Source organism: Dendrobates tinctorius, unplaced genomic scaffold (assembly GCF_039654945.1).
Source record: "Dendrobates tinctorius isolate UK_male_01 unplaced genomic scaffold, ASM3965494v1 ptg000059l, whole genome shotgun sequence".
In the NCBI taxonomy this organism is placed as follows: Eukaryota; Metazoa; Chordata; class Amphibia; order Anura; family Dendrobatidae; genus Dendrobates; species Dendrobates tinctorius.
The window spans coordinates 21912885-21928853 of record NW_027361727.1 but is presented as its reverse complement, the minus strand read 5'-3'; the positions used below and the strand labels follow the sequence as shown (position 1 = coordinate 21928853).

General features: G+C 49.8%; 1 protein-coding gene across 2 annotated transcripts in view; it reads right to left on the bottom strand.

Annotated features, from left to right (window-relative positions):
- Positions 1-13926, bottom strand: part of CD82 (CD82 molecule) — a 39981-nt gene extending 26055 nt beyond the window's left edge. Inside the window, exon 1 of one of the 2 annotated variants that reach the window (XM_073578571.1) lies at positions 13760-13926. The gene's annotated coding sequence lies outside the window, so the exon portion shown is untranslated. Of the gene's footprint in view, positions 1-8227; positions 8338-13759 lie in introns of those variants that run through there. The other variant, XM_073578572.1, reaches the window with a different exon arrangement.
- Between the last annotated feature and the right edge of the window lie 2043 nt (positions 13927-15969).

The window sequence follows — 15969 nt, the reverse complement described above, 5'->3', positions numbered from 1 at the left end:
ACACCGTATAGGGGGGCTGCCCAGTGCCAACTAGAATGCATCCCGTGTGAACAGAGGCCACAAGTTTACAGAACCATTTGGGCCCAACTGCACCCTGAAAAAAATATAAAAAGTGCACAAAAAACATATCAATATATGTCAGGTATTGGTTGACATTAAGGCCTTAATACGGAAGCTGGCAAACTGCGTCAAAGTTCCTTACACTTGTTAGTCCTACTCTAACATGAAAACCTCAAGAAGAGGAAAAAATCCTCCAAAAAATTCAGATACAAACCAGACAGGCCCAAATGCATCTGCACTAATACCGGGTGCAGTGTATATACTGACAGACAGGTGACACGTAGATTGCACACAGGGGGACATCCTGTCACTAAGCATGGGTCTTATGAAGGGAAATCGCTTGCACCAGAAATTTTAAGGAGCTTCATCGCAAAAGGGGCGAAAACATATGCACACGATAATGTAACAAAATAGGTACAAAGGCAAGGGGGTGAATAATTTTGCAAGCCACGGTACATGCCCTGGTTTTATGCAGAGCGATCCTGTTGTAGAGCAGGCGGCCATAGGACCCACCAACGTGGCATTGTTTTGCTTTAATGGGGCCCTTGTGGCACAGTTTTCAGGGCAGTTAAGACCCATTATTCCGGGATTAGGTGGTGCAATACTTGACTCGCCAGTGGCAGCGACGACCCGCACTACGGCTGCATGGAAACTATTTTGATAAGACTTCTCTCAAACCTTTGTAGCAGAATAGTGGAAACAAAAGTTTCAGACTTGCTATAAACTCGATCAGAAGAGGTCGCGCTCGACCACCGCAGCTGCAATATCGACTATCAGCCCACAGAGCGTTTAATGTACCGGCTCAGAAACGGAAAATCTCTTCTAAAGTGAGACCTTAATATACGATAAATTATGCATCTGATGTACAACGAGCACCGGAGAAGTGCTGGGAAGTGAAGCGCAATAGTCCGAAAGTGATATCCTGGATGTCTGGGAAAATGGGTGAATCTGATATTGCGGCCGCTGTAGCGCACACGGCTTTTCTAGGGTCCGGAATAGGAAATTGACAATATTTAAAAAACAGTTATTGTAATAATCAGGCCATGGACCGAAGAACCTGTTGCTCTGCAGAAATATGTAGTTCTTCTTATGTGGAGTAAATGCCGCTCTTCTCCCGAATCCGGCAACGTTTTTCTTTTGCTCCTGCGCCTCTCCGCTCCTGAGATATGGCCCAATCTCCCCTGTATATAAAATCTAGTCTTGTTAGCCAAGTGGGCGTGTTCTCCAGCACTTCTCTTGAGGTCCATGCCCACTTGAGTAAGAAGAAAAGGATTTATATGCAGGGAATAAAGGGTCGTATCTCAGGAACGGAGAGGCGCAGGAGCAAAAGAAAAAAACTACACCGGATTCAGGAGAACAGCGGCATTTCCTCAAACTAAAGAAATTACATGATTTTAGCACTTGATAGATCGCCTCTATATAAGAAAACATGTGCCCATCTCAAACATTAAACTGAAAATTAGCCCAGACTTCATCCTTCACTTTTAAAATAGCTGATCGCATATTGCAAAAGCTCAATACGTAAAGAAGTTAAGGAAAGAAACTTGTATTTTTGGTTGTACTATGATAGGACCTCATCAAATTAACACCAACTCCCGAGAGATAAAGATATTGGCCATCTGCAGTAGGAAGTGTTTACATATAATTATCATTCTAACGATAAATTTAGATGTTAAGTAACACACCCTGACCGAGGTATTCAGCCCTGGCATCGTGCCTCCTCAGCAGCAGTAACAATGTGGAAGGGCATGGCATGAGCAATACAAGGCGGCGTCCATTAATAGGATTCGGAACACAACAAAGTCAGAATTATTTACCTTAAACATTCCAGGAGTGAACTACAACTCCCATCATCTAGGAGGATCAAGCATTGTATGCCTTATTGTTCAATGAAGACTCAAACTACATAGTACCGAAATAGAAGCTAATGGGGGGGGGTCTTACTGGTCTAATCCATTTAGAGGAACCTCATAGAAATCATTGTTTCCACCAGTCCATAGGATTATAACGATAATGAACATATTATAAAAGTCTCTGCTTCCTGACAGTGAAAGAAAACATCAAGAGGCCGAAAGCTAAACTAAACGTGGAAGTTCTCTATATCAAATGTAAACAAAATGTATCAATCACGAGATGACATATTCCTAGACTGGATACATTATAACAAACCATTAGGATGTCACAGAGGTCAATGCTGCTGATGTATCAGTGTCATGGAGACAGAAAGTAGAAATCATGATATTCTGTTATCAGGTGCCAGACTAAAGGACATCGTCTCTATATGTATTGTGTCTAGAGATCATCTGTGGGACTGGCTGTGGATACAGCTCTTCTTCACCCTGGGGTAAGGATTCAGTTTCCCTCTCTGTCCCTGTATCTGAATGTTGTGACCAAGGCAAAGCAGCTTGTTGACATGCAGCACATGTGACAATCATCACCATAGCTATGCCATCCCCCCCCCCCCCCCCCGACGCCCGCCAACCAGATCACCATAGCTACCCCCACCCGACGCCCGCCAACCAGATCACCATAGCTATGCCCCCTGATGCGCGCCAACCAGATCTCCATAACTATGCCCCCAGATGCATGCCCATAAGATCACCATAGCTATGTCCCCGAACGCCCGCCAACCAGATCACCATAGCCATGTCCCCCGACCAGATCACCATAGCTACGCACCCCGACGCCCGCCAACCAGATCTCCATAACTATGCCTCCAGATGCATGCCCATAAGATCACCATAGCTATGTCCCCGAACGCCCGCCAACCAGATCACCATAGCCATGTCCCCCGACCAGATCACCATAGCTACGCACCCCGACGCCCGCCAACCAGATCACCATAGCTATGCCCCCTGACGCGCACCAACCAGATCTCCATAACTATGCCCCCAGACGCATGCCCATAAGATCACCATAGCTATGTCCCCGAACGCCCGCCAACCAGATCACCATAGCTTTGCATCCGACGCCCGCCAAGCAGATCACCATAGCTATGCCCCCCACCCCCTGACGCCCGCCAACCAGATCACCATAGCTACGCCCACCTGACGCCCGCCAACCAGATCACCATAGCTATGCCCCCCGACCAGATCACCATAGCTATGCCCCCTGACGTGCGCCAACCAGATCTCCATAACTATGCTCCCAGACGCATGCCCATAAGATCACCATAGCTATGTCCCCAAACGCCCGCCAACCAGATTACCATAGCTACGCCCCCCGGCGCCCACCAACCAGATCACCATAGCTATGCCCCCCTGCGCCCACCAACCAGATCACCATAGCTATGCCCCCCGACGCTCACCAACCAGATCACCTTAGCTACGCCCCTGACAACGACCATATCCACAGTGAAGCAGGACGATTCAGGTCCATTAATAGATGGGCAGCAGTCCTTTACAATGGTTGCCCTTACTTGTTTTAAAAAAAAAAAAAAAAAAGTACCAAGCTGAAAACGTTGCCCTAATACACCATCAAGGCCCAATAAGTGCATTTAGCATCTTTCTACAGCAGACACCACTCCCCCCCCCAACTCACAATAATACGGAACACTACTGGGGGGGGTTTCAAACTAGAATGTGTAGAGTTTTAGAGAAAACACCTGGTGTAAAAGATTTTGTCCGCACCCTTCTTCTCACTCATCGATTACTGGCTTCAGTTTTTAATGGAATATGAATCTGGATTCCCATCCCATCTACAGGATGGAAAACAGGATCAGAGGGTCAGCCAAAGCCATCAGAGGGTCCGCAAGTGGGGGGGAGAAAGTAATGGCATTCCGATAGCTTTTCACCAACTTTCCTTTTTAATGTGCCAGATGTAATATTGTATCTATCCAAGAAAAGTATAATATACGGCAGTCTACCGGAAATGCTTAAAGAGCGACTCCATCATACCAGCGCAGATACGTATGGGTAAAAAACAAAATAGAGTTCCCACACTGTATTCTACGGGGCCACATTCTGATCCACCGTCATTGGCCACTATCCTCGTCTTACATGTATTTAAGGGGATTTCTTGTTAAAAAAAAAAAAAAAAAATTAAAAAAAGTGGAAAACATGGGAGAGGACAACCTTTAAATGGAACTCAAAATGTGCAAAAATACTCAGTTAGTTCTTGAGGCTAAATTTTTGAATAATGGTGGACTAAAGAGGAGTCAAGGTTTCCATAAAAAGGAACTGCATGTTAAGCAATTCCCCAAAACTGCCCTATTGTTCACATCTGTGAGGCGGTGATCGGAGGAGCGGCAGAATCCTGTACCTGCCGGGCCAAACACAAAGGAGCAGAAATGCAAAACCAGAGTTCAGAGTCCTCATCTATTAGCAGAAGCAGAGGAGGAATAAAAGGAGGAGAATCTCCACACAAAGCTCAATGGAAACCACGGAATGTGAATTTAGGTTCAGAGGTTTCACAGAGGAAGGAAGGACGGCCTAACAAGTTCTCCAACTACAAGACAAGTAATTCTGGTTGTCACTGTCACATCGAAGACGACACATTAGAAAATACTGTATCACTAAGTAACCAAACAACCAAATAATACATATTTTTCAGTATATCTCATTACCCATCCTGTACTGATCCGGAGTTACCTCCTGTATTATACCCCAGAGCTGCACTCACTATTCTGCTGGTGCAGTCACTGTGTACATACATTACTGATCCTGAGTTACCTCCTGTATTATACTCCAGAGCTGCACTCACTATTCTGCTGGTGCAATCACTGTGTACATACATTACATTACTGATCCTGGGTTACCTCCTGTATTATACCCCAGAGCTGCACTCACTATTCTGCTGGTGCAGTCACCGTGTACATACATTACTGATCCTGAGTTACCTCCTGTATTATACTCCAGAGCTGCACTCACTATTCTGCTGGTGCAGTCACTGTGTACATACATTACTGATCCTGAGTTACCTCCTGTATTATACCCCAGAGCTGCACTCACTATTCTGCTGGTGCAGTCACTGTGTACATACATTACTGATCCTGAGTTACCTCCTGTATTATACTCCAGAGCTGCACTCACTATTCTGCTGGTGCAATCACTGTGTACATACATTACATTACTGATCCTGGGTTACCTCCTGTATTATACCCCAGAGCTGCACTCACTATTCTGCTGGTGCAGTCACCGTGTACATACATTACTGATCCCGAGTTACCTCCTGTATTATACTCCAGAGCTGCACTCACTATTCTGCTGGTGCAGTCACTGTGTACATACATTACATTACTGATCCTGAGTTACCTCCTGTATTATACCCCTGAGCTGCACTCACTTCTCTGCTGGTGCAGTCACTGTGCACATACATTACTGATCTTGAGTTACCTCCTGTATTATATTTCAGACAATATATAAGGTTGGGCAGGTAGTAGAACAGTAGGAGAGTTCAGCTCTGAAGCTGCAGGTCATGCTTCATTCATATACAAATCCCACATTCTGCTGCTCCCTTGTCCATTATCGCTGGTGGAAGATGTAGAAGATAATTCTGCACCGTGCGGCGCACTGGATAATGGGGCGTTCTAGGGCTTTAGCCGGTGCCGACACTGAGCCGCTGTTGCTACGATGTGTCACAACGTGGAGTCATCATCTACTGTATGAACCATTTCCTCTTGAAGATGCTGATGTAACATATAATCCTTTTACTGTAAAGGAAGACAAGACGCCCAGTGACAGCAAGGTGCGACTGAGCGAGGCGGGCGACATTCCTGCGCTATGTGAGAGCAGGGCGCCCGAGACCGCCCAACAAAACCACCGCAACAATGAGACATCACACGACAAATGTTCCCCCATGTGCAAATCTACGAGCGGCGATCACTGGTGGAAAAATAACAGAATTCGGGTACGTGCACACGCTGCGGATTGCAGTGCGGATTTGGCCGCTTTGATTGAGCTTTGAACTTGTATGCAAATTATGCTGAAAGTGCACTGGGGGCGTGTAAATACTGAGTACAGACATGCCTCCAATGCACTTCCAAGTTGATTTGCATATGGCTTAATTTCTCAGCGCTGGCCTGTCCAATTACTACACAATAGGTACGATGTTTATTGTTGTCCTTTGACCTATATACAGCCTGCTTCAGTAGTGAAATATCCTGCCTGGTTCCCTCTAATTGGTGGGAGTCACGGAGGTGGGATCTACGTAGTGAGAGGCCTCATTATTGACAAAGGCACAGGAACTTATGCCCACCACTGAATGGGTCATATGGATGAACCACCGCACCCCTATATAACGCTCTGCTCAACTCATTTTTAGTCAAAAAGTTGTAGATATATGTTGCAGGCATTGGACACAGAACTCACATCCAGCCTGTAATACTGGGAGAGACAGAGAGCTCACATCCAGCCTATATTACTGGGAGACACAGAGAGCTCACATCCAGCCTATATTACTGGAAGACACACACGGAGCTCACATCCAGACTGTATTACTGGGAGAGACACACGGAGCTCACATCCAGCCTATATTACTGGGAGAGACACACAGAGCTCACATCCAGCCTATATTACTGGGAGAGACACACGGAGCTCACATCCAGCCTATATTACTGGGAGAGACACACAGAGCTCACATCCAGCCTGTAATACTGGGAGAGACACACAGAGCTCACATCCAGCCTATATTACTGGGAGAGACACACGGAGCTCACATCCAGCCTATATTACTGGGAGAGACACACGGAGCTCACATCCAGCCTATATTACTGAGAGAGACACACGGAGCTCACATCCAGCCTGTATTACTGGGAGAGAGACACTGAGCTCACATCCAGCCTATATTACTGGGAGAGACACACGGAGCTCACATCCAGCCTATATTACTGGGAGAGACACACGGAGCTCACATCCAGCCTATATTACTGGAAGACACACACGGAGCTCACATCCAGCCTATATTACTGGAAGACACACACGGAGCTCACATCCAGCCTATATTACTGGAAGACACACACGGAGCTCACATCCAGCCTATATTACTGGAAGACACACACGGAGCTCACATCCAGCCAATATTACTGGGAGAGACACACTGAGCTCACATCCAGCCTATATTACTGGGAGAGACACACGGAGCTCACATCCAGCCTATATTACTGGGAGAGACACACTGAGCTCACATCCAGCCTATATTACTGGGAGAGACACACTGAGCTCACATCCAGCCTATATTACTAGAGGAGACACACAGACCTCACATCCAGCCTATATTACTGGGAGAGATACACATACCTAGGGCAGCACGGTGACCCAGTATTAGCCCTGTTGCTTTGCAGTGCAGTGCTGGGGTCCTGGGTTCAAATCCCACCAAGGACAACATCTGTAAGGCGTTTCTATGTTCTCCCCGTGTTTTCTTGGGTTTCCTCCCACATTCCAAACACATACTGAAAGGGATTCTAGATTGTGAGTCCCATCGGGGACAGCGATGATAATGTATGTAAAGTGCTGCAGAATTAATGGCGCTATATAAATGAGTAAAATAAATCAATAAATACATACCTCACATCCAGCCTATATTACTGGGAGAGACATGCAGCTCTCGCATCCAGCCTATAGTACTGGGAGAGACATGCAGCTCTCGCATCCAGCCTATAGTACTGGGAGAGACATGCAGCTCTCGCATCCAGCCTATAGTACTGGGAGAGACATGCAGCTCTCGCATCCAGCCTATAGTACTGGGAGAGACATGCAGCTCTCGCATCCAGCCTATAGTACTGGGAGAGACATGCAGCTCTCGCATCCAGCCTATAGTACTGGGAGAGACATGCAGCTCTCGCATCCAGCCTATAGTACTGGGAGAGACATGCAGCTCTCGCATCCAGCCTATAGTACTGGGAGAGACATGCAGCTCTCGCATCCAGCCTATAGTACTGGGAGAGACATGCAGGTTTTTAAATAGTATCGGTCTTCTCTATCGTATGGACCTTTTAAGCGCCCCTAGACTCAAGGGTCCGTGTACAACTGCAACCCCTGAACCCCACTCTAGTTACACCGCTGGATACTTTTGATGCTTTCTCACGGCAAACCTCAAACACATCAACAGTAATCCACTAAGAATGAGTCACAGCTGCCATGACAGCCCCTATAGAGCTGATACCGGCAGCAACATGATCAATGAGGACAATGAGGTCTTGGAGGATCCAAGAGTCAAAGATACGTCTTACCAGCAGATAAGTGGAAAACTGTGATTGTGGACTCTCCTCCGGCAACGCTTCGAGAAATGAAAGAGAAATGAGTCCGCTCCCTTAGCATCAAGATGCAGCTGCTCAGGGTGTAACCAGATACTGGACGCAGGTGAGGGCAGGGCTTCCTTGGCGCAGGTAAACAGGAAGGGGGGCACCGAACCCAAGGTCGGAAGGACAATTTACACCCATAGAGACTGGGACACGTGACCGCCGCTGTAACGGGATCCTATAGAACGCTGCATACATCAGTTAACTGTGCCTGGTTCTGTAGCCGTGTACACAGATTGCAACCACATCAGTCCCCGATACCAGGAGCTCACAATCTAAATCTCTCACGTCTGCATTTCAGGAAGAAGGAAACTCATCAAAATGCATTGAAAGTCTAAAAACTTTGTACAAAATTTTCTTCTATTGTTTAAAAAGTAGCCCCAAGACAACAGCACCCCCAAGACTAGTGCCAGAGTACCCCCATAATTGGATCCAATGGCAATAACTGCAGACAAGACCCCTTTAGGATATGTTCACACCGGCACCAAGTCAGTTTTTTAACAACGTTTTCAGATCTGATGCATTTTTTGGAATAGTCAGCATCATTCTAACAGAAGAGTAATCTGTCATCTCATTTAATCCGTCATGATATTTCCTAAGTGGCGCATTATCAAAATGTGCAGAGAACAGATATAAAAGCCAGGAGGAAAAAAAAAAAAAAAAAAAAATTAATAATACTAATAAAAAAATAAATAAAAAACGCATCTGTGTGTAGACAGACCTAAATGAAAAATGACGTGACTGCTGGATTAGGAGGTTTTTGAAAGCTGGGGTCTGCAGTCTGGAGAGGGTCCGATAATCCCCCTCTCACGCCCCTTTAATTCTGGGTTATAGGAATTTGACAGATTATAGTTTGATGTTCGTTTCTGGATTTTTCTCATTTCTTTTTGCTAGCGATATCGCTTAGTGTGACAGGCCCTTTAGCATGACCCGCTCCGGGAACTGTTTCCACAACCTGTGGGATGATTCCTGAGGACATGGCGGCTGGGAGCGGCCAGGAATTTGCAGCAATTCCATCAATCACTCCCCCAGGAGCGTCACAAGATACAGCTGGGAGGTATCGACTAAACTTATCGCACCTTGTACGGCGCAGCGGCCGACCGAGACGTCATTCGGCCAATAACTCATTGCACCTCACAAGTGCCGGATTACCAAATATTCCGGATCATCAGACAGTCAAAAGGTGACATCCACTCTCTGATCTCCGGGTGCATTTATATTCTCTGTCCCGCAGCCATTAAATGTAAGCCGATTATTTGCTTGCTTAGACCGGCCAGCCGCACCACCATGCAGATAGGCAGTCACTGTTCTCGGCAGCACGCGATGCTGCCGAGAATGATTTTTTTTTTTTTTCTTTTAAGCAAGTCGTGATGGCAGCCTGACGAGATCAGTCGATTATCGAGACTAGAGCGATCCTAGGATTACTCGGAGCTTATCGGCCAGTATAAATGGACTTGAAGCCAGAATGGTAATTAACAGAGGAAGAGACCAAACAAATTTGGTCAAGTTTTAGTCGCCTGAGGTCCGACCAGAATGCTCCTTCATCCGGTGAAATGAGTTTTAAGCCTAGTAACAAGTCAGCGTTCTCGGCAGCACGTGCTGCCGAGAATAGAAACCGATGAGCCCGGAACGCTTGTATTAACGATCATACAGAGTGAATGGAAGGATGTATGGGAGAAATCGGGTGGGACGGCTGCGTCCGAAACATCAGTCTAAAGAGTCTGGGGAGAGATGCAAGATAACCGGGAACTTTACAAGACAAGGATCAGATGACGGCACCGGAAGAAGCGCTGCAGATTCCCAGATCTGAGAGTCTAAAGTGCAGAAGACTAAGATAATGATTTGACGTAAAGAAGTTATTGGTTCAAAGTTTTAGAAAAGTTTTTGAGAAGTTGTAGAGAAGAGGATTTCTGATCAGCGGAGACATCGAGATCACCAAGACCTCATTCAGACTTCAGATCTTCACAGCTAGAACACGTCCCCATTATATTATAGTCCGCGGGGGGGGGGGGGGGACGTTCCCGGTATGACCCGCGGGGGCGGGGGGACGCTCCCGGCATGACCCGCGGGGGAGGGGGTTCCATGCAAAGATCACGGAGACGTACCCAATTTTTGATCGGAGTCATGGATCATACGGGACAAAGGAGCGGACGGGAGAAGAAGATTTACAAATTCATTTTTTCCATACATGATGGAGTCATGGAGAAGAACAGACGACACCTGAAAAGCGTTTTTATGCGCAAGAAAGATGACCGGTGTTTGAACGTGGCCTTAAGGATCACAGGGGTCTCACCAGCCGGACCCTCACGGTCAGGCCAAAGGTTTTCTAGAAGCACATTACCCTTTAAGGGGGTTTTCCATCCCTGTGACGTCATCCACCAGCCCACTCAGGTCACAAGCAGCGGGTTTTCCCCACTCAAGAACTCCCCAATATTAATATCACTTCTCTCCATGACACAGACTTCCACTCACAGATCTGAGAGTCACACGATCAGGGGAGGGGGGTCTCCGCAGTGGAAGATTGGAAACCCCCTGTAAATGAGAGAATTAGGCGGCCACTGAGGGAACGATACAGTTTGGAAGGGCATACATTTGAGGAGGGGGCGATACATGGTGTACATACAATACGAGCGGCGGATAAGCGGAGCACAGGAGCTCTTGGTCCAAACATCAAACTTTCACATATTTAGAGTGTACGAAACCAGCTCTGCTACATCGCTCCCGTGTATATAAACACAGATGGAGCAGAGCTGGCAGCACAGCGCAGCCCAGTCCCGGCAGTATACACAGCAGCGCAGCCCAGTCCCGGCAGTATACACAGCAGCGCAGCCCAGTCCCGGCAGTATACACAGCAGCGCAGCCCAGTCCCGGCAGTATACACAGCAGCGCAGTCCCGGCAGTATACACAGCAGCGCAGTCCCGGCAGTATACACAGCAGCGCAGTCCCGGCAGTATACACAGCAGCGCAGTCCCGGCAGTATACACAGCAGCGCAGCCCCGGCAGTATACACAGCAGCGCAGCCCCGGCAGTATACACAGCAGCGCAGCCCCGGCAGTATACACAGCAGCGCAGCAAAGTCCTGGCAGCATACACAGCAGCGCAGTCCCGGCAGTATACACAGCAGCGCAGCCCCGGCAGTATACACAGCAGCGCAGCCCCGGCAGTATACACAGCAGCGCAGCACAGTCCTGGCAGCATACACAGCAGCGCAGTCCCGGCAGTATACACAGCAGCGCAGCCCTGGCAGTATACACAGCAGCGCAGCACAGTCCTGGCAGCATACACAGCAGCGCAGTCCCGGCAGTATACACAGCAGCGCAGTACAGTCCCGGCAGAATACACAGCAGCGCAGTACAGTCCCGGCAGTATACACAGCAGCGCAGTACAGTCCCGGCAGTATACACAGCAGCGCAGCCCTGGCAGTATACACAGCAGCGCAGCCCCGGCAGTATACACAGCAGCGCAGCCCCGGCAGTATACACAGCAGCGCAGCCCCGGCAGTATACACAGCAGCGCAGTACAGTCCCAGCAGCATACACAGCAGCGCAGTCCTGGCAGTATACACAGCAGCGCAGTACAGTCCCGGCAGTATACACAGCAGCGCAGTACAGTCCCAGCAGCATACACAGCAGCGCAGTCCCGGCAGTATACACAGCAGCGCAGTACAGTCCCGGCAGTATACACAGCAGCGCAGCCCCGGCAGTATACACAGCAGCGCAGCCCCGGCAGTATACACAGCAGCGCAGCCCCGGCAGTATACACAGCAGCGCAGCCCCGGCAGTATACACAGCAGCGCAGCCCCGGCAGTATACACAGCAGCGCAGCCCCGGCAGTATACACAGCAGCGCAGCCCCGGCAGTATACACAGCAGCGCAGTACAGTCCCAGCAGCATACACACCAGCGCAGTCCCGGCAGTATACACAGCAGTGCAGTGCAGTCCCGGCAGTATACACAGCAGCGCAGTCCCGGCAGTATACACAGCAGCGCAGTCCCGGCAGTACACACAGCAGCGCAGTCCCGGCAGTATACACAGCAGCGCAGTCCCGGCAGTATACACAGCAGCGCAGCACAGTCCCGGCAGTATACACAGCAGGGCAGCACAGTCCCGGCAGTATACACAGCAGTGCAGCACAGTCCCGGCAGTATACACAGCAGGGCAGCACAGTCCCGGCAGTATACACAGCAGGGCAGCACAGTCCCGGCAGTATACACAGCAGGGCAGCACAGTCCCGGCAGTATACACAGCAGGGCAGCACAGTCCCGGCAGTATACACAGCAGGGCAGCACAGTCCCGGCAGTATACACAGCAGGGCAGCACAGTCCCGGCAGTATACACAGCAGGGCAGCACAGTCCCGGCAGTATACACAGCAGGGCAGCACAGTCCCGGCAGTATACACAGCAGGGCAGCACAGTCCCGGCAGTATACACAGCAGGGCAGCACAGTCCCGGCAGTATACACAGCAGGGCAGCACAGTCCCGGCAGTATACACAGCAGCGCAGCACAGTCCCGGCAGTATACACAGCAGCGCAGCACAGTCCCGGCAGTATACACAGCAGCGCAGCACAGTCCCGGCAGTATACACAGCAGGGCAGCACAGTCCCGGCAGTATACACAGCAGGGCAGCACAGTCCCGGCAGTATACACAGCAGGGCAGCACAGTCCCGGCAGTATACACAGCAGGGCAGCACAGTCCCGGCAGTATACACAGCAGGGCAGCACAGTCCCGGCAGTATACACAGCAGGGCAGCACAGTCCCGGCAGTATACACAGCAGGGCAGCACAGTCCCGGCAGTATACACAGCAGGGCAGCACAGTCCCGGCAGTATACACAGCAGGGCAGCACAGTCCCGGCAGTATACACAGCAGGGCAGCACAGTCCCGGCAGTATACACAGCAGGGCAGCACAGTCCCGGCAGTATACACAGCAGGGCAGCACAGTCCCGGCAGTATACACAGCAGGGCAGCACAGTCCCGGCAGTATACACAGCAGGGCAGCACAGTCCCGGCAGTATACACAGCAGGGCAGCACAGTCCCGGCAGTATACACAGCAGGGCAGCACAGTCCCGGCAGTATACACAGCAGGGCAGCACAGTCCCGGCAGTATATACAGCAGGGCAGCACAGTCCCGGCAGTATATACAGCAGTACAGTCCCGGCAGTCTACACAGCAGAGATCTGATCTAGCAGGGACTGCAGACGTGTCCTGGCAGCACATCCACCTGGCAGGAGGCTCCATAGACAACCAGTGCTAGGAACATGGTGACCTGTGCCCTGTCCCTGACTGCATCAGATGCATATGTGGAATGGCTGCAGGGAGCAGGGCTGAGGTCGTAGAGACAGTCAGATTCAGAAAAGGAACTGTCCCTTTAAATCCTCCCAGCCACCTTTCCCCCCAGTTGCAGCTGTTGGTGGGTTCTTTGGGGGCTCTGCGGCTCCTGCTCCTTTCTCCTCCTGCTTACCTAGGTTTCTCAGCGAGTTTTCTGCCTTCCCGGAGCCTCCTGTTGCCTGAGATCCTGCCTGGAAGCCGCCAGCAGCTGCTCTGACTCTGAGCAAACTTTTCTGAGACTCAGAGTCCAAGGCTACAGTGACTGCAGGAGAGGGCGCTCCGCCGCCACCTGGCGGCCAGAGCATGAATTACAGAGAGCTTGGACAGCGCTTTATACATTGTCTGACCAGTAGGGGGCAGAGCTGTCTGCACTGCAGGGCCAGCTGATGAAGACTGGCTCAGTCCTTGTGCTGTTTGTTGCCCAGCAAGTTTTATAGTTTATTTTACTCTTCATCCAACCATATAAGGCTAAGTCTCCATTAGATGATAAGCTCGCTGTCTCCAGCGGTAACACTAGAGGCGCGTGCACATGGGACTTCTGTGCTGCGAGTTGCGAGATTTAATTTCATTCTTTGCATTGCAAATAGTAAAATGTGCTGGAAAGTTTGACACGTCGCCGATTATAAATCTTCAGTTCCTGTCGGGTTTTTTTCTCCTCCACGATGCTGGTGCTGTAACATGACCAATCACTGATCACCCGCCATATACGACCCGTGCCCACACTCCGCACCCCAGCGAAAGGACCCCACTGGTGGAGAAACATCAGCTGTCCTGTTATTTCTGTGCCAGGAAAGGGAAGAATTTATATTTTTGAAAATACATTTATCTGTCTACATTACACTGGAGCTGAGGGTCCGAGGCCGCCCCCTGATAACAGCCCATAGCATTATCCCCCGCCACCATCTGTACAGGGGGCACAATGCAGTCAGGGGGTAACGTCCTCCTGGAGTCACCAAACCCAGACTCCTCCATCAGAGAAGTGCGATCCGTCACTGCACAGAACACGTCTCCTCCAGGGTCCGTTAAGGAGGAGGACTCCCGGCTGGGTAGCCGGGCCGGAACCATGGGGATTGTCACCAAGGTTCCAAAGGGGACTGTTTCCGGGGGACACAATTAGAGGACGGACCAGAGAGAGTTCCAGAAGGGATGGGGGCGGAGCAAGCATAAAAGGGGCTGAAGACGCCAGCAGGGGGCATTCGACCGAGCAGGAGAGAAGGAGCAGGAAGGCTAGAGGGAGCCAGAGAGCTAGAGCAAGAAGAACAGAGCAGCGACTGGAGGGACTGGAGAGAGACTCACCGCAGACAGGAGAGAGACACCGACCACTCGACCACGCTCCTCGTGGCCCCCACCGCCGACTCCAGCCCGCGGCTGCGGCCTGCCCACGGCCACCGCAGCTCAACTCCGGCCCGCGGCTGCGGCCTGCCGAGGATAACTGTTGTTAGCTTGTTGGTTAATCAAGATAGCCCCTATAGGTATAAATATATATAAAAAGTTACATCATAAGTTCATCCCGTCTCCCGTCTCGTCACTGCATCCTGTGTACTTGCGATTACTACATCCAGTGGTGGCGGCTTTACACCCCTCCATCCGACGCTCGGCATTATGCTTGATGATGTACGGCTGCATGAAGCTCCCGGTAGGGGGCGCAGTGTTTGTGCTGATAACAGAGCAGGTCTGGACTCTGCAGTTATGGGGTCAGCGGAGTGATGGTGACTTTTCTGCCCTCTGCTCCTCAGCGCTCGGTCCCCTGCTCTGTAATGTTACGGGGTCTCCACTTCATGGCGGAGGTTCTTATCATTTCTCAATATCACTCACAGGTGATGGGGGGAGATTCAGGATGGAAGGATAGATATTATAGATAGAAAGAAAAAGAGGGAAAAGAAAGAAAGAAAAAAGGGATAGATAGATGACAGACAAATAATAGACAGATACAGTGGGTACGGAAAGTATTCAGACCCCTATAAATTTTTCACTCTTTGTTTCATTGCAGCCATTCGGTAAATTCGAAAAAGTTAATTTTTTTTCTCATTAATGTGCACTCTGCACCCCATCTAGACTGAAAAAAACAAATGGTCACATGGTCATAAGTATTCAGACCCTTTGCTCAGTATTGAGTGATGCACCTTTTGAGCTAGTACAGCCATGAGTCTTCTTGGGATCGATGCAACAAGTTTTTCACCCCTGGATTTGGGGATCCTCTGCCATTCTTCCTTGCAGATCCTCTCCAGTTCCGTCAGGTTGGATGGTGAACGTTGGTGGACAGCCATTTTCAGGTCTCTCCAGAGATGCTCAATTGGGTTTAGGTCAGGGCTCTGGCTGAGCCAGTCAATAATGGTCACAGAG